Source organism: Bubalus bubalis, chromosome 2, assembly GCF_019923935.1.
Source record: "Bubalus bubalis isolate 160015118507 breed Murrah chromosome 2, NDDB_SH_1, whole genome shotgun sequence".
Classification (NCBI taxonomy): Eukaryota; Metazoa; Chordata; class Mammalia; order Artiodactyla; family Bovidae; genus Bubalus; species Bubalus bubalis.
The window spans coordinates 138,839,421-138,857,842 of record NC_059158.1 but is presented as its reverse complement, the minus strand read 5'-3'; the positions used below and the strand labels follow the sequence as shown (position 1 = coordinate 138,857,842).

At 40.1% G+C, this 18,422-nt stretch overlaps 1 long non-coding RNA gene across 1 annotated transcript; it reads right to left on the bottom strand.

The window, feature by feature from the left end:
- Positions 1–5,990: 5,990 nt before the first annotated feature.
- LOC123331847 lies at positions 5,991–15,756 on the bottom strand. Its single transcript, XR_006548648.2, has 2 exons — positions 14,671–15,756; positions 5,991–6,892 (listed from the first exon to the last, which is right to left on the bottom strand). It is a non-coding gene; the product is annotated as an uncharacterized LOC123331847 (long non-coding RNA).
- Positions 15,757–18,422: the final 2,666 nt, after the last annotated feature.

Genomic DNA, 18,422 nt, shown 5'->3' with positions numbered 1-18,422 from the left:
AGAGACAAGGGATTGAGGGAAGAAAGAGACTTGAATCGGGGAGTTGGCTGACTGAGAAGATAGCAGGCTAGTACCTCAAAATAACTGTCTCACCGGGGTCTGGATACCACGTTCTTTTATAGATCAGAGATGGGGGGAGGTGAAGAAGCAAAGTAAAAAGGCCATTTATCTTGTAAACATCTCCTAGAAAGCCTCAGGCAAGGGATGTGTTCATTTCTTCCTTCCTACTATCTATAGGTGGACAGGGTTCTGAGCAAAGGTACTCTGAGTCTGGCAGAGTGGCAGGATTCTCTGAGGTAGGCCTTTCTGTATGATTATAATAACAAAAACAACAACAACAAAAAACAAGTCAAACAAGCAGTTCCAACATGGAGTCAGAATCGGCTTCTTCTCTGCAACACATGTACTCACCATACAGAATGACAGTGAGCAATATTCTGCTTGTAAGGGACTGAATTGCTTCTCCAAAATTCATATGTTGAAGCCCTAAGCTCTAGTACCTCAGAATATGAATATATTTGGAGTCAGGTCCTTTAAAGGGGTGATTAAGGTAAAATAGTGGGGTGTATACCAATCTAATCTGGCTAGGGTCCTTATAAGAAGAGTTTAGGACACAGGGAAAGACTCCAGGGATTCCCTCACACAGAGGAAGAACATGTGAAAGCACAGACAGAGACAGCCACTTGCAAATCAAGGAGAGGGGCCTCAGGGGAAAGGCCTGCCAGCACCTTGATCTTGGACTTCCAGCCTCCAGAACTGTGAGAAAATATATTGCCATGGTTCAAGTCACTTAGCCTGTGGTACTCTGCTATGATGACCCTAGCACAATAATACACTGCTGTGTTGGTTTCTTCTATTTCTATTACTCTACTTTTATTTTGTTCGAGTTCTTTAGTAAATTTGGCACTGGTTAAAATATCACTGTTTAGCTCATGGGCAGCATGTGCTCTCCTGAAGCAATGGTTAAAGACATCCAGGAGAACAGTTGTCATCCTGGGCCCCAGAGCCACAGAACAGCCAGTGTTTATTATAGGAGACCTTCAGGTTGGTACCAAGAGAAGGAAGTGTGGTCACTTACGTTCCTATAAAGGGCAGGGTTTGGGGTCCCTTAGACCAAAGGCAGCACCACCATATTTTCTACTTCTAATTCTCTTTATACCATAGGCCAATTTTTGAAAAATTTATTCTTGCAAATTTATAGACATACTACAGTAAAGTCATCCTTGGACTACTCTGATTAGGAATTATTATTAAATATTTATGCAAAAATTAAAAATAGAGCCTTATATTTCAATAAAAGATAAAATTTGCTTGATGATAGAAATAGCTCATGTACAGGGATGTCAGCAACAGAAACAGGCTTATGTTAGCCCTCTTGGATGGGAATATTACCTGGTAGCCATTCCACAGATCTAAAGCTCCATGTTAGAGCCCAGAGTGTCGGGCCTAACTAGACAGGTATCAAAAGCAGGAGGGTTGGCACCTGGTAAACTCAGCCAAACACACATTCCCAGGAGGTTATAGACCAAAGGCGTTTCCACAAAGTCCTTTCATTCCACATCTAGGGATATGGAAGGATTCAAGACTTGTAAGTTGAAAAAGATAAGGAAATAGGGGAGGAATGGAGTCCAGATCTTCAACTTGTATCTTAGACCAATATGAAATAGCAGAGACCATATTTATCCTCGAACACACAATGACAACAAGAACAAACAAAATATATGAAACAAAATCTCCCATGACATTGTGTATTAGACAAAAAGAACAGTGACCTCTGGAAGATGGGAAATAAATGAGATAAACCCTATGCATACCTGAGTTTACTGCCTAGAGAAAGTTTCTAGGCCATGCTGCAGGGATGAGGAACCCAAGCAAAGCTCAGTAGTCCCCCTGAGTTGAGGATATAAAGTTGGGAATCTAAGACACAAAAAGGTACCTTGAGTTCATAAAACAGAGAACTGGAAAGGTGATAGCTACACTGAGAAAAAAAAAAAAGTCATCATAGTCAACAAAAGAGTCCAAAATACAGTTACTTGGATGCAATCTCAAAAACGACAGAATGATCTCTGTTTGTTTCCAAGGCAAACCGTTCAATATCATGGTAATCCAAGTCTATGCTCCAACCAGTAATGCTGAAGAAGTTGAAGTTGAATGGTTCTATGAAGACCTATGAGATTTCTAGAACACCTCAAAAAGATGTACTTTTCATTATAGGGCACTGGAATGCAAAAGTAGGAAGTCAAGAGATAACTGGAGTAACAGGAAAATTTGGCCTTGGAGTACAAAATGAAACAGGTCAAAGGCTAACAGAGTTTTGCCAAGAGAATGCACTGGTCATAGCAAACACCCTCTTCCAACAACACAAGAGAAGACTCTATACATGGACATCACCAAATGGTCAATACCAGAATCAGATTGATTATATTCTTTGCAGCCAAAGATGGAGAAACTCTATACAGTCAGCAAAAAACAAGACCAGGAGTTAACTGTAGCTCAGATCATGAACTCCTTATTGCCAAATTCAGACTTAAACTGAAGAAAGTAGGGAAACTACTAGACCATCCAGGTATGAACTAAATCAAAACCCTACAATTATACAGTGGAAATGAGAAATAGATTTAAGGGACTAGATCTGATAGAGTGCCTGATGGACTATGGATAGAGGTTTGTGACATTGTACAGGAAACAGGGATCAAGACCATCCCCAAGAAAAAGAAATGCAAAAAGGCAAAATGGTTGTCTGAGAAATAGCTGAGAAAAGAAGAGGAGTGGAAGGCAAAGGAGAAAAGGAAAGATATATCCATCTGAATGCAGAGTTCCAAATAATAGCAGGAGAGATAAGAAAGCCTTCCTCAGCAATCAATGCAAAGAAATAGAGGAAAACAACAGAATGGGAAAGACTAGAGATCGCTTCAAGAAAATTAGATATACCAAGGGAACATTTCATGCAAAGATGGGCTCAATAAAGGACAGAAATGGTATGGACCTAACAGAAGCAGAAGATATTAAGAAGAAGTGGCAAGAATACACAGAACTATATAAAAAAGATCTTCATGACCCAGACAACCACTATGATATGATTACTCACCTAGAGCCAGACATCCTGGAATGTGAAGTCAAAGGGCCTTAGGAAGCATCACTACGAACAAAGCTAGTGGAGGTAATGGAATCCCAGTTGAGCTATTTCAAATCCTAAAAGAAATGATGCTGCTAAGGTGCAGCACTTAATATGTCAGCAAATTTAGAAAACTCAGGAGTGGCCACAGGACTGGAAATGATCGGTTTTCATTCCAATCCCAAAGAAAGACAATGCCAAAGAATGCTCAAACTACCACACAATTGCACTCATCTCTCACCCTAGCAAAGTAATGCTCAAAAATCTCTAAGCTAGGCTTCAACAGTATGTGAATCATGAACTTCCAGATGTTCAAGCTGGGTTTAATAAAGGCAGAGGAACCAGAGATCAAATTGCCAACATCCGTTGGATCATCAAAAAAGCAAGAGAGTCCCAGAAAAACATCTACTTCTGCTTTATTGGCTACACCAAAACCTTTGACTGTGTCATCACAACAAACTCTGGAAAATTCTGAAAGAGATGAGAATACCAGACCGCCTGACCTGCCTCTTAATGCAGGTCAAGAAGCAACAGTTAAAACTTGACATGGAACAACAGACTGGTTCCAAATAGGAAAAGGAGTACTTCAAGGTTATATATTGTCACCCTGCTTATTTAACTTATATGCAGAGTATACCATGCAAAATGCCAGACCAGATAAAGCACAAGCTGAAATCAAGATTGCTGGGAGAAATATCAATAACCTCAGATAACACCAACCTTATGGCAGAAAGTGAAGAAGAACTAAAGAGCCTCTTGATTAAATTGAAATAGGAGAGTGAAAAAGTTGGCTTAAAACTCAACATTCAAAAATTAAGATCATGGCATCGGGTCCCATCACTTCATGGCAAATAGATGGGGAAACAGTGGAAACAGTGACAGACTTTATATTTTTGGGCTCCAAAATCACTACAGATGGTGATTGCGGCCATGAAATTAAAAGATGCTTGCTCCTTGGAAAAAAAGCTATACAAACCTAGACAGCATATTAAAAAGCAGAGACATTACTTTGCCAACAAAGGTCCATCTAGTCAAAGCTATGGTTTTTCCAGTAGTCATGTATGGACGTGAGAGTTGGACTATCAAGAAAGCTGAGCACCAAAAAATGGATGCTTTTAAACTGTGGTGTTGGAGAAGACTCTTGATAGTCCTTTGGACTGCAATGAGATCAAACCAGTCCATCCTAAAGGAGATCAGTCCTGAATATTCATTGGGAGGACTGATGCTGAAGCTGAAACTCCAATACTTTGGCCACCTGATGTGAAGAGCTGAGTCATTTGAAAAGACCCTGATGCTGGGAAAGATTGAAGGCAGGAGGAGAAGGGGGCAATAGAGGATGAGATGGTTGGATGGCATCACCGACTCAATGGACATGAGTTTGAGCAAGCTTCATGAGTTGGTGATGTACAGGGAAGCCTGGTGTGCTGCAGTCCATGGGGTCGCAAAGACAGGACTGAGCTTCTGAACTGAAATGAAATACTCTAATGAACCTTAAAGGCAAGGCACAAAAAGGTCAAACAACTTTAAATAACTTACCTGCACTGCACAATATTGTAGAATAAATATTGCAGAATATTTAAAAGGATACAAAATATTCAGAATCCACAAAGGTATAAGGTAAAATGGCTGGCATCCCACCAGAAGTTGCCAGCCAGGCAAGGAAGCAAGGGAAAAAAAATTACAACCCATAAGAATAAGAAAAACCAATCAACCAAATTTGACCCAGAAATTATATGGATGATAAATAGCAGACAAGGATAGTAAAACAGTTATTATTATATTGTTTTATCATTGTAACTGTTATTATAACTATAGTCCATACATTCAGTTAATTAGAGAAAAGGTTAAACATGTTAAGTAGAGACATGGAAATTGGCCAAGATGCAAAGGCAATTCAATGGAGAAAGGAAAGTCTTTTCAACAAATGGTGCTGGATCCTTGGCCCATACCTCACAATGTATACAAAAATTAACTCAGTTGATCATAAATCTAAGTACAAAATGTAAATCTATAAAAAAATATTAAATCTTCATGAACTTTGAGGAAAAACATTCTTGGACACTACAAAAGCATAGTCTGTCATAGAAAAATCGATTATACTTCATGAAAATTTAGAATTTTAGCACAACAAAGAAATGGTAGGAAAGTAAAAGTCAAGCTAGTGAGTGCAAGAAAGTATTTGTAAATCATATCTCTGAAAAAGGACTTGTATTCAGAGTGAAGAACTCTCAAACTTCAAATAGAAAATAGTCCATTTCTTAACAACTCACCAAAACTTTGAACATTTGACCAAAGAAGATAAACTGATAGTAAATAACATATAAAACATTAGCCAATAGAAAATGTAAATTAAAACCTACAATGAAAAACCAGTGAACGTAAGAGTGACTAAAATTTTTTTAATATAAGAAATTTCTCTCTGAAGGGTCAAAAGGAGTAAGAGCAACTGATTTTTCATATGTTCCTAGTTTTTCATATGTTCCTAGTGATATTACAAGCTAGTGGAACCGCTCTTGAAAACAGCTTTGGCAATTTCTTATAAACATGCACTTTCCATGTGACCCATCAATCCCACTTTTAATATTTATCTAAGATCAAGTGTCACACTTTTTCATAAACGGAGTTTTGTTGGAATACAGCCATCCTTATTTATGTAATAAGCATGGCTTTTTCATACTTTAGTGATAGAATTGAGGAGCTATATCAGGTTACATGGCCAGCAAAACCTGAAACATTTTTTAGTTGTCCTTTTACAAAAAATTTTTGCTGAACTCTCCCCAGAAAAAAAATGAGTACCAAGGCTCACACAAAAACTTGCTCACAAATGTCTATGCAACTATATTTACCCTGGCCAAAAAACAAACACATACACACAAAAACTGGAAACAACTTTAATATCCTTTGATGTGACTAGATAAACTGGTAAATCCATACAATGAGATTTTACTCAACAATGCAAAGAAATGAATAATTGACATACAAACACGATGACATAAATGACTCAAACTAATTATGCTGAGTGAAAGAAGCCAGAGGGAAAAAAAGAATACATATTGAATAATTCCAACTGTATAAAGCTATAGAAAATAGAAAACTATCACAACAAAGTAGAAAACAGTTGTTGCCTGGAAACAGGGGATGGGGCCAGGAAGGGTAAGAGGAAGGAATCACAAATGGACAAGCAGAAACTTTAGGGATGATGGATATTGAAATTGTGGTGACAGTTTCACTATTGTGCATCTAGTTAAACAGTTTAAGTGGCAACTTATTGTATGTAAATATGTCTCAATAAAGCTATTGAAAACACAGAACTGCTTGAGTTCAGTGTCCATACATTTAACCACAATGCTCTATCTTCTTTTCTCAAGAAAAGTCCCATGCTCCAACACCAGGCTGTAATAACACCCTGTGGTCCTTTAATCCCCAAGGGTCTGATCCTGGGCATGGGGCTGGTTAGGAAGACAGGAGCTGCCTCTTAACAGAACATTTCTGCAGTCATCAGAGCCAGGGCCACAAGCCTCCCCACGAACCATCCTGCAGCCCTTACCTCCACGTTGGGCTTCAACCTGCCCCATCAGGCCTTGACTGCCTCACCTGGCTCAGGTGGAGTCCCTCAGACATCCGGAGAGAAGCCTCAGCATCTCTATTTTTGAGGCTCTGAGAAGCCAGAGGTGTGTCGATTAATTTAAAACAAACAGTGTCTGTCACAGGTTGGGGTTTCTGGAGGCATATATGGAGACTATGCTCGAATGCAAGACATTTATCAGGGATCAATACCTGTGAAAGCCAAGGGAAACAAGCAGGATTGGGCAGAGGGATAATCAAACAGACAAGTCTGGCAAAACCTGGGCCAGCTTGGAGGGAAGCTCTGGAGTACCTCCCACACCCAACAGGGATGTCCTGAGTAAGGTCCAGATGCTTGGGAATTTACATCCTCATTCAGGACTGCCTCATTCAGTCATGCGATGCAGGCTGACCAGGAAAGTGTGTGACATTGGCTGAGCCTTTCTCTGCAGCTGAGGCTGAGCCTGAGGGAGCTAATGGCTGGATGCCTTGTAGAGTTAGGGTGACAAAATTGTGACATATGCTCACTTCTTTAAAAAAAATAAAACTATTATGAAGAAGATCTTTATACAAGATATAAATATGGTCTCTTTCACCAGTGTGGTAGGCAGTAAACACAAGGCATGGGAAAAGAAATTGAGTCCCCTAATTAACAAACTGATCCGCTTCATTAGTTTATCTTTTGTGTCTTTCACGTGTTGCCCAAATTTCCCAAGATTTGTCACACTGTGAGATGATGCTGGGTGGCAAATTTAAGAGCTAGCTAAGAATTAAAAAGCAAAACCACATACCTGCCATATCAGGAAGAAACTTTATGTTATATACAGAGAGAGAAACTGTACATTAACTATGGGTATGCTTGACTCATTGCAAGAAGGCAGATAGGTGCGATGCTATAAGAAATGGGAAAGGAAAGCAATAATGATGCAGCCAGCAGGATCCTATTTCTGGTGCTCTGAGCTTAAAATGAGTGTCGGCAGAAGTAGCAGGAGGAGCGTGGGATGCCAGCTCTGGGATTAACAACGGGAGAATTTCAGGGAACAGTTGCTGCAGTAGTAAGATTCTGCCAAATACCAATACAAAAAGTTAGTAGGCTAGGACATCAAGAATAGAAACAAGTGACTGTGAGTTGGTATTTCTCAAAAATGAACTGTCAGGAGCAAGCTTTTATTAATCAAGTAATACTGTTTTGTTGTTGGGTGATACTGTTTGCAGACTGTGGAAAAATAATGAATCAGAATTCACTGAACCTTTGAAATGCTGGTCTATGAAAATAAAATGTGTCACTTTTAATGATGACAAAACTTCTATAATTTCCATGAAAATTAAATCAGGGGACAAGTGTCAGTAGTGCTGGCAGTGGAATAAGTGGTAAAACAGCCAAGAATGGGTCTCTTATATCTCCTCTCCTCCATTTGTCTCTCCCACAGTCTAGAGAGCGGCCTCAGGGCCCTGGCAGCTTGAGGCTCATCTTCCAGATATCTAAGACTGCTGTATGCTCTCATTTGTATGGCAGTCTTATCGAGACCAAGCAGATCTCACCATCTCCATGGAAAGAATGCCCAGATATTGAGTACAAAGGGAAAGGGGCACTTGTTTTCACCACACAAGGCCATCTAGGGGAGACTGCCAGATACAAAGCCAGGAGACCTGGCTACAAAGCTTGACTTTGCCACATGCAAATTGCATGATCTTGGACACCCAGTTGCCTTTCTGAGCCTCAGGGTCTTCAAGTGTAAAAGGAAGTAACACCCACACCCCTGCTTCTCTCCATTCCAGAGAAACATAGTAAGGATCAAATATAAATAAACTCAATATGCCAGCAAATTTGGAAAACTCAGCAGTGGCCACAGGACTGGAAAAGGTCAGTTTTCATTGCAATCCCAAAGAAAGGCAATGCCAAAGAAGGCTCAAACTACTGCACAATTGCACTCATCTCACACGCTAGTAAAGTAATGCTCAAAATTCTCCAAGCCAGGCTTCAGCAATACGTGAACTGTGAACTTCCAGATGTTCAAGCTGGTCTTAGAAAAGGCAGAGGAACCAGAGATCAAATTGCCAACAGCTGCATGATCATGGAAAAAGCAAGAGAGTTCCAGAAAAATACCTATTTCTGCTTTATTGACTATGCCAAAGCCTTTGACTGTGTGGATCACAATAAACTGTGGAAAATTCTGAAAGAGATGGGAATACCAGACCACCTGACCTGCCTCTTGAGAAACCTATATGCAGGCCAGGAAGCACCAGTCAGAACTGGACATGGAACAACAGACTGGTTCCACATACATCAAGGCTGTATATTGTCACCCTGCTTATTTAACGTCTATGCAGAGCACATCATGAGAAAAGCTTGGCTGAAAGAAGCACAGGTGGAATCAAGATTGCCGGGAGAAATATCAATAACCTCAGATATGCAGATAACACCACCCTTATGGCAGAAAGTGAAGAGGAACTAAAAAGCCTCTTGATGAAAGTGAAAGTGGAGAGTGAAAAAGTTGGCTTAAAGCTCAACATTCAGAAAATGAATGGCATCTGGTCCCATCACTTCATGGGAAATAGATGGGGAAACAGTGTCAGACTTTATTTTTGGGGCTCCAAAATCTCTGCAGATGGTGATTGCAGCCATGAAATTAAAAGACACTCCTTGGAAGGAAAGTTATGACCAACCTAGATAGCATATTGAAAAGCAGAGACATTACTTTGCCAACAAAGGTCCGTCTAGTCAAGGCTATGGTTTTTCCAGTAGTCACGTATGGATATGAGAGTTGGACTGTGAAGAAAGCTGAGTGCCAAAGAATTGATGCTTTTGAACTGTGGTGTTGGAGAAGACTCTTGAGAGTCCCTTGGACTGCAAGGAGATATAACAGTCCATCCTAAAAGAGATCAGTACTGGGTGTTCATTGGAAGGACTGATGCTAAGGCTGAAACTCCAATACTTTGGCCACCTCATGCGAAGAGTTGACTCATTGGAAAAGACTCTGATGCTGGGAGGGATTGGGGGCAGGCGGAGAAGAAGATGACAGAGAATGAGATGGCTGGAAGGCATCACCGACTTGAAGGACATGAGTTTGAATGAACTCCGAGAGTTGGTGATGGACAAGGAGGCCTGGCATGCTGCAATTCATGGGGTCACAAAGAGTCGGACACGACTGAGCAACTGAACTGGTAAGTAAAATGCTTCATAACAATAAATTATATAGTCACATCACAGTTCTAGAAATCCCTTGAGGAGAATAAAGGAAAATATTATTAACTGAACTTCAGGAGGAAAGCCAAGAAATATAGGGACATGAATTAACAGCATGATGTTCCTGCTGATACAAAACTCAAACTGGCTTCAGATACTATCAACATGAAAAGATCAAGCTTATTCTTTGCATTTTAAATTTAAGGAAGGCAAATAAGTCTTTGTTGAATATTTGAAAGGTAAAAGTATCAAATATTGAATCAATTACTGAGGTGTAGAAATTCATACATGCACCTAGCACCTAGCCAAAACACTTTTGGATGAGGAAATCTGAGCTTATACTATAGCTTATATCACTCAAACTAAGTTTTGGTTTTCAGATGGAAACTCACAACATGGATACAACCCCTGCTGTATGTTCTAATGTGACAGTGCTGTTGTTTGTTCCAATAACCGTGTCACATGGTGCTCCCAAAGAACAAATTCTTGGAGAGGGGTCAGAATGGGAGACTGTATGAGATAGAGGTTTTTGAGCAACGTGTAAAATTCCCTGTGGACTCTCAGAAATAACTGGGTGAGGTTTTCATCAGAGTAGGACTGCAGGTCCTATGTCAGCTGAGAGGGAAAGAGAAAGTATTCTTTTGCTCACTGAGACACCCGTTTGTATCCACAAGTTGAGGAAGCTTGGAGAAACATCCCAACATCTATAGGCATTCCACTGAATTAGAATGCAAAGAAACAAAATATTGATCAAAGTACTCCTGCCTTTCATAGTCAACATTTAGAACATCTTCAGATAGCTAGCTCCTTCCTATAGCCAGCTCCTTCAAGGGAGCTGCAAAAAACAAATGACCAATAAATTCCTACTGAAGCAGCTTGCACCAGCAGGAAGACAAGTGTTCTTATACTATTATACACAAGAGCCAATTACTCTGAGAGCAAAAAACTTCTATAACTCGTCTTTCTGACTTAGAATTCTACAGAAGTTTCCTAGAAAATCTCCTCAGGACCTGCCTGTGTTCTTCCAGGGCTGCCAGAAAAGCTTCCTCTCAGTCACTTAATTTCATCTATTCCTTTTGTTCTGTGCAAATCTTCTCACAAGAAACAGGAGTACTAGTTTTCTCATCAAGAAATGACTGGCAATTCCAAACATAACTTGTAGAGTGTAGTGGGTTGAATAGGGCCCATCCAAAATTCATACTCACCTAGGACCTCAGAATGTGACCCTTCTTGAAAATAGGGTCTTTACATATGTAATTAGGTAGAGATCTCAAAATGATATCATCCCAGATTTATAGTGGATCCTAAATCCCATGACTTGTGTCTTTGTCAGAGAAAAAAGGAAATTTGGAATAGAGACACAGGACAAGCACAAAGATGCAGCCACATAAAAACAGAGGCAAAGATTAGAGTGATGTAGCACCAAGCCAAGAAATGCCAGAGATGACTAGAAGCCTAGACTTTAAACTTCTAGCTCTATAACTGCCAGAGAATAACTTTCTGTTTTAAACCACCCAGTTTGTGGCACTTTGTTACAACATTCTTGGCAAATGAATACACAGAGATACAATCAGACTTAACATGCCCAAACCTGCCTTTTCATTTCATGACCTCCCTTTACCTTTTGATACCAGGTTCCTAGACTATAATCTCCCTGACTAATGATGAAGATGATATGAAACAGTAAAAAAAGAACATCAGCTTTAGAATCAGTTTGTTAGTTATTCATTTGCATGAAGCTTCAGTCTCCTTTTCTGTTAAGGGGGACTAGTATCTTCCCTATTAATAAGATGATTCTAGCATTTAATTCAATTATATATTTATATAACTTGAAATACTTAAAAAAAGCTGGTGTAGCTTGATGGAAACCAGAAGGCAGGTCTATCCTATACGTCAGAGTGATATGACACAAAATGAATTGTTTCTTTAACAAAATGTTAATAATTTCCAAAGTAATTAAGCTAATCAGTCTTGGTCAAACATTGATATCACCTGGAAATTTTTTTTTTTTTAATTTGAACCCCATCCTAAACTAGCCTCTGAGGCTGGGAGAGGCATTGGGTTTATTGTTGATGGTGGTGGTTGGTTAGTTTTGGTTTAACAGGGCCCTCATTTGTGCAGACTTTCACATTTGTTTCCATTTCATAAAACATGAAATAGAACCTTAATAGATTTTATCTAGTAGTGTCTCCAATAATTTGCTTTCCTCATGTCACAACATAGAAAATGTGACAAAATAATGAGGGTCCAGACTCGAAAAATCCACCATAGCCCAAATAGCAACCCCCTGCAAACATCCCTAATAGTCCAGATACTCAGGGAAAAAGACAGAGACATAACAGGGCCTGGGAGGCTTTGCTGGAGGGCTTAAACCAGGACAAATGTGGCCTCCAGCAACAGAATGCAATGAAATTATTATTAGGGACTGAAAGTAACTGCATGCGCTGTTGGAGCAATAAGACACAAAAAGGGCAGAAACCATTGCTTCTGAGGTGACAGAAACTAAAGCAGGGTAACTATTCCATGTCATCCCTGTACAAAGCACCACCAAGGGGGCAGGCAGACTAGCTAAGACACCCCTCTAACCCAACTCGCAAATCCACCCCTACCCTCACCCCATTTAAGGAACCGGCTCACCAAGAGGGAGCAAGGGCACCTGTTTCTTGTTATCTCTCCCTTTTGCTGCAGTGTGAGTCCCAGTAAAGCCTCGGCTGAACTTCTCATCTGGCCTCTTACAAATTTCTATTGATTAAAGAGCCCAAGGGCCCAGGTTGGTAACATCACCACTGATTACTACTTTAATCTCTATTACAAATTCCAGTCCAGATGGCTGAAAATAAACCTTTCCACTCAGTTCATGGAGTAGCAGTTTGTTATACCACAATCCCCACTCTGTTTTGTTGTTCATGTGTGTATGTGAGCACATATGTTAGGATTGTGTATATGTGTGTAATTTCAGTTAGCAGTGCATAGTTTATTATTTTCTATCTCCATTCTTTTGCTTCTCCTCAGCCTAATCATACAAAAACTTCCAATCACACAGCATTGCAAAGCCCTTTAACATAGTCTGTATTTTGCTTCATTAGATAAGAGGCATTGATTGCCTTCCCATCTCAACTGTATGTAACAAATAAGTCATCTCTGTAGGCACAGTGCCTCACAATGCATCCGAAAATAATATTAATCAAGATAGCTCTGAATCTCAAATATAGAGCAAATTTTCTCAAAGAGAAAAGCTAAAAGTGTTCTTGGTAATAGAGTTGCCTGTTGCCATGGGAATGAATCTAAAGATTCTATGACATTTCCTGGGACCACATGAGCTAAGAGGAAAGGATGCTTTTTAGACATCAGCCCCATGTTCATACACTTACCTGGGAAACTATGGGGAAGAAAAAGCTCAAGATAAAAGTATTTATGTGGTTCAGGCATTACAAGCTTGCTATCTGAAATTGGTTGTCTTTTGCAGGTACACAGATACAAAAGAAAAACAAAATGAGAGAAAACAACAGATCACCCAATACCATTAAATCCTAAAGTATAATGTGTGGGATAACAATAAAGTTCTCATTTTCGTGTCTCCAACTCTACCCCAAAACAAGTAACGCTAAGCTTTACTGTTCATACAATCACAGGATCTGCAGGTAGGAGTGTAGCAACCAACACCATTGTCTCATGCTCTTTTTGTCATCATCTGGCTTTCAAATAAGGTTCCCAAGGACTTAGCTGACTGGTTCTGCTGCAACAGAAACAGGACCAGGAAGCCATTCTGACTTTCTTGCTTTGACTGTTCTTTATCATGGAACCCACTTTCAGAAGTCGAGGTAAAAGTGGCCCTGATCAGCAACCCATGGACAGTGCGTGAAAGACCATCACCAAGCTACAGCTTTGTTCCTCAAAGAGTGGGGCATCACTGGCCAACTACCCCCCAACCCCCATTAGCCTGCATCTAACAAAGGTTCATCCTGTGAAATAGAATATCTCCTACCATGTCAATAAACAAGGATGTGACAAACATCAATGATTTCAGGCCTCCAAATGTAAATGAGGGCTCCCAAAAGGGAAAACAAAGCCTGCACCCCAGTAGCTGCCATTCTCCTTTGTTATATACGCCCTGACTCCCTCTCCTGCCTTCTCAGTGCAGTCTCTCAGGGCTACCTGAGATGCTCCCTCCTGGGCTTGAAGTCCCAAAATTTTTCCCACCAAATGAAATAACTCTCTATTTTTAGGCTGTAAATACTTTCAGTCAACAATCCCTTTCTAAAAATTTCTTTTTTCCAGATATCATATCAGATCAGATCAGTCACTAGATATCATATAGAAACAAATAAAATTTCTAATCTCCAATCATGCTTAAACAAATAAAAATGGCAAGTTCTTCTGGTCAACCTAATGTCATTACTCTTCAAGGCTCTACTTAGAATGCACATATTAAATGTTCTAATGAAAAATCCTACATGGTTTTAAACTTTATTTAAAGAACTAAGAGGACTAAGAGAAAGGAGGGGATGCCCTGAGACTTCTGACCTCACAGGCATTTCTACTTTTTTTAAAATTACAGATTATTGATGTGTCCAAGCTGCAAGTTTCCATCGAGCAGCATATTATACCAGTTCCAAGTCTTTACCCTCTTCAGGGAACCTGGGTTACAAAAAATGCTCCCATGTGAGTGCATGCCATCCTGTCAGACCTGATGTTCTCACCCAATATTTTCAAGATCCAACCCACATGGGTTCTTTTGGCTTCACCCAGTATATGTTAGCCAATTTGTTTCAGCAAGTAAACTATGTTATTCTGGAGAACTCACCTTCCCTCTTATTTTACCCACTGGTCTGAGGTTATGAGATAAGGTGAGGGTGGATCTTGAGGAGAAAAAGCATCATCTTTCAAGGCTTCTTCCTCAGGCTAAGTCTTTGAAAGTGCTCCAAGGAAAGAAAAGCTGCTTTGCTTCACCCTCTGACCCAGAGAAGAAGTGGCTGCTGCTGGCCCAGAACTCAGAAGACTCTAGAATTTCAAGTTTTTATCCATCCAAATGTTCCCATCCCAGGTCTTTTTTTTTAATCAGGGTTCTTGTTTTTCAGTAGAAACTTATCACACCTGTGCACTCAGTCCCATTTTATTTAGCTCTATCATATAAGACTGACTTTCAACATACTCGAAAATCTTCCTTGTGACCTTACAAGAGAAGAATCTCTTTAAATGCTGCCATGAAGGACCTCTGGCTTTTATGCCTCACTCCAAGCAGACAGATAGCTGAACTGAGCTAGTTGTTTTTGTTTTTGGGAATTTCCACAGCCAGTGCTGCGATCACTTAAGTCATCAATACCCTCACAGTCTTCAGGTGCTTGAGCAACTACCTTATCTTGCACATGTACCACTTCCCAACCTACCTCAGATGAGCCTTTTTTATTGTGATGTTTCACTGCGCTACAGATTAACATCAGGAATTACTCATTTACTACCAGCAATTGGTCCTTGTTGCTCTTTGATAAGAGAGTGCTCCAGAATATTACCCTACATGTCTTCTTTCTAAAGCTATTCCTTATGCCAGATCACTATTTAGAGTTCCCCCCAAATCAGTGCCTAAAATAACTACTTCTCTAAAGTAGTTTATTTAGTTGCCAATTCCAGTGAAGAGAAGTGAATCACCAGGAAGAATGAGGAAGGGGAAATAAATACATATATATGCTATTGATACTGTCATTGTGAACAATAAAGTCTTAATTTCACAGGACCTCCTGAGCAACAAAGAAAGTACCTCCCCAAATCGTCCCTTGGAAGGACTAGAGGCAGAAACAGTCATTCACAAGTTACCGACATCGTGCACACTGGTCCAGAACATCACTCAGCACCTCCTTGGACTCTGTTCACTAGATTTCCTAGAATTCCATATTTGGAGCTCTTCTCAGGCTCCACATTCTTCCATATCTCCTATTCCCAACATTTCAACTTCATAATTGCATATTTAATTGTGGTTTTGATTTGCATTTCCCTGATAGCTAGTTATATCGAGCATCTTTCCATGTGTTTGCTCAGTTCAGTTCAGTCGCTCAGTCATGTCCGATTCTTTGCAACCCCACTGCAGCACACCAAGCTTCCATGTCCCTCACCAATTCCTGGAGCTTGGTCAAACTCATGTCCATTGAATCGGTCATGCCATCCAACTATCTTATCCTCTGTCATCCTCTTCTCCTCCTGCCTTCAATCTTTCCCAGCATCAGGGTTTTTTCCAGTGAGCAGTTCGTACCATCAGGTGGCCAAAGTATTGGGGCTTCAGCTTTAGCATCAGTGCTTCCAATGAATATTCAGGACTGATTTCCTTTAGGATTGGTTGGTTTGATCTTCTTGCTACCCAATGGACTCTCAAGAGTCTTCTCCAGAACTACAGTTTGAAAGCATAAATTCTTCAGCGCTCAGCCTTCTTTATGGTCCAACTCTCATATCCATACATGATGCTGGAAAAACAATAGCTTTGACTATATGAACCTTTGTTGGCAATGTGACATCTCTGCTTTTTAATATGCTGTCTAGGATTGTCATAGCTTTTCTTCCAAGGAGCAAGTGTTTTTTAATTTCATGGCGGCAGTCACCGTCCATAGAGATTTTGGAGCCCAAAAAAATAAAATCTGTCACTGCTTCCACTTTTACCCCTTCTATTTGCCATGAAGTGAGGGGATCAGATGTCATAATCTTAGTTTTTTGAATTTTGAGTTTCAAGCCAGCTTTTTCACTCTCATCTTTCAACCTCATTAAGAGTCATTTTAATTCCTCTTCACTTTCTGCCATCAGAGTGGTATTATCTGCATATCTGAGGTTGTTGATATAGCTGGCAGTCTTGATTCCAGCTTGTGATTCATCCAGTTCATCATTGGCCACAGGACTGGAAAAGGTCAGTTTTCATTCCAATCCCAAAGAAAGGCAATGCCAAAGAATGCTCAAACTACCACACAATTGCACTCATCTCACATGCTAGTAAAGTAATGCTTAAAATTCTCCAAGCCAGGCTTTAGCAATACATGAACCATGAACTTCCAGATGTTCAAGCTGCTTTTAGAAAAGGCAGAGGAACCAGAGATCAAATTGCAAACATTCGCTGGATCATCAGAAAAGCAAAAGAGTTCCAGAAAAACATCTATTTCTGCTTTATTGACTATGCCAAAGTCTTTGACTGTGTGGATCACAATAAACTGAGGAAAATTCTGAAAGAGATGGGAATACCAGACCATCTGACCTGCCTCTTGAGAAACCTGTATGCAGGTCAGGAAGCAACAGTTAAAACTAGACATGGAACAACAGAGTGGTTCCAAATAGGAAAAGGAGTACATCAAGGCTGTATATTGTCACCCTTCTTATTTAACTTATATGCAGAGTACATCATCCAGCACAAACTGGAATCAAGTTTGCTGGGAGAAATATCAATAGCCTCAGATATGCAGATGATACCACCCTTATGGCAGAAATTGAAGAGGAACTAAAGAGCCTCTTGATGAAAGTGAAAGAGGAGAGTGAAAAAGTTGGCTTAAAGCTCATCATTCAGAAAATGAAGATCATGGCATCCGGTCCCATCACTTCATGGCAAATAGATGGGGAAACAGTGGAAACAGTGGCTGACTTTATTTTGGGGAGCTCCAAAATCACTGTAGATGGTGATTGCAGCCATGAAATTAAAAGACGCTTACTCCTTGGAAGGAAAGTTATGACCAACCTAGATAGCATATTGAAAAGCAGAGACATTACTTTGCCAACAAAGGTCCATCTGTTCAAGGATATGGTTTTTCCAGTGGTCATGTATGGATGTGAGAGTTGGACTATAAAGAAAGCTGAGCACTGAAGAATTGATGCTTTTGAACTGTGGTGTTGGAGAAGACTCTTGAGAGTCCCTTGGACTGCAAGGAGATGTAACAGTCAATCCTAAAGGAGATCAGTCCTGGGTGTTCATTGGAAGAACTGATGCTGAAGCTGAAAATCCAGTACTTTGGCCACCTGATGAGAAGAGCTGACTCATTTGAAAAGACCCTGACGCTGGAAAAGATTGAGGGCAGGAGGAGAAGGGGATGACAGAGGATGAGATAGTGGGATGGCATCACCAACTCAATGGACTTGGGTTTGGGTGAACTCTGGGTGTTGGTGATGGACAGGGAGGCCTGGTGTGCTGCAGTTCATAGGGTCACAAAGAATCAAACATGACTGAGCAACTGAACTGAACTGAACTCTACATAGACGTTAAATAAGCAGGATAACAATATATAGCCTGGTATGTCTTTCCCAACTTCAAATAAAATAATGGTACACCTTATAATTCATGATGCTGTAGATCAACGAAGTCCAGTACCTAATAGTAGAGTATAGCTGGTCAATAATATGTTTTAAATAATTGTGCCTAGTACATAATAAGTATTCAACTAATATTTTTTGAATACAGGATTGAATTAAGACTTTTTTTGGCACAAAGATGAGAAAATTTTCTCTACCAATGAACTATTATTTTTCCTTTCTTTACGTGGGAATTTTATTATTCACCCTGTCACACGTTTTGCCCAAGTCATCTGGAAGCCCAGA